Source organism: Cebus imitator, unplaced genomic scaffold, assembly GCF_001604975.1.
Source record: "Cebus imitator isolate Cc_AM_T3 unplaced genomic scaffold, Cebus_imitator-1.0 Scaffold45, whole genome shotgun sequence".
NCBI classification, from domain to species: Eukaryota; Metazoa; Chordata; class Mammalia; order Primates; family Cebidae; genus Cebus; species Cebus imitator.
The window spans coordinates 4,897,340-4,898,692 of record NW_016107360.1 but is presented as its reverse complement, the minus strand read 5'-3'; positions in this window follow the sequence as shown (position 1 = coordinate 4,898,692).

The window sequence follows — 1,353 nt, the reverse complement described above, 5'->3', positions numbered from 1 at the left end:
GGCTGAAACGCGCCCCTTGCTCACTACCTTACAGGTGACAAGAAGGAGAGAAGAGAGAAGGAGAGGAGCTGTGGCCCTTCGGGGAGCCCAGACCTAGGAGCTCCCTGAGCCAGGGCTATGACATACTCTTTGGGGCTCTGTGGTTCCTGGCATCTCTATGTTTCCAAGTGCCACCATGTTCCCCAGTGCCAGCAGCTTGCAGTTTGCTTGTACCTACCTGTGCACAGTGGCCAGCCTCACCTCACCTCCACACACCCCTTGCCACTCTGCATGTGGCTTGCCCTTGGCAGGCACGGGATCCTGGCTGGTAGTGTGTGCTGAGCATAGCCTGCTGGACAGAGTGGGCAGAATGAGCCCAGCAGGCCCAAGCAAAACTCAGGCAAAGGCATCACTAGTCACAGAGCTTTTTCAGCTAGAAAAGCAAAATCCCAAGGATCCTGTGACATAAGCATCTAATTGCTTTTATTCTTTATTTGTAGCTGAAAGAGGCAAGTGCACTGTCTACAGTTTTATGAGTAGTTGCCTTCGGCATCAGTGATTGAAATTGCATAAGCACATATATAAAACTTTCCAGATGTTACAAATGAAGACCATATCCCACATGTGGTCTTCATTTGTAACACCTGGGAAGTTACATATGGTCTCACATATAGTCTTCATTCTATAATATGATTAGAATATGCTAATATGTTAGCATTCTATAATATGATTAGAATACAGATTAAAGGATGATACTGATTTTTAAAGGCTACAGTTACAGTGAAATTTTCTTTTAGGCAAATACAATGTTTTCTGATTTTATTTGCTTTTGTGCACCTCTTGTACATCCCCCCTTGTATATTTATTTAAAATAAGTAATATGTTTGGAACTGTCTTACCAACTAGTTTCTAATTTTGTAAAAGTTACTCTAAGCTTTCCTTTTAGGATTTTTTTCTGGTGTCCCTCATAAAGTTTCCCTGAATTTGATTTCCCCCCCAAACTAAAAACAAAAACAACAAATGAGCCAGTTTTAATTGACATATAATATACAAACAGAAAAGTTTGTGCAAATCATTTGTGTACACTGAGTGAATTTTCACAAATTGTACACAATATGTAACTGGCAGCTTAGAGTCTCCCTTTATATTTCCTTCTTGATGCTCACAAACTGTTGTATAAAAAACCAAAATTAGCCCACTAACCTGTTGCATCATTTCAAAGTTTAGAATTTTTACCCTCTTTTAGGAATTGACTACATTTTAAATTGGACTGTATATTATACCAGAATGAATTTCTCTGCTTATTCTGTAAATATTTGCAATTACATTTGTATCTTCTCAGGTCTAGGTACATCCAATAATGCTCAGAATGTT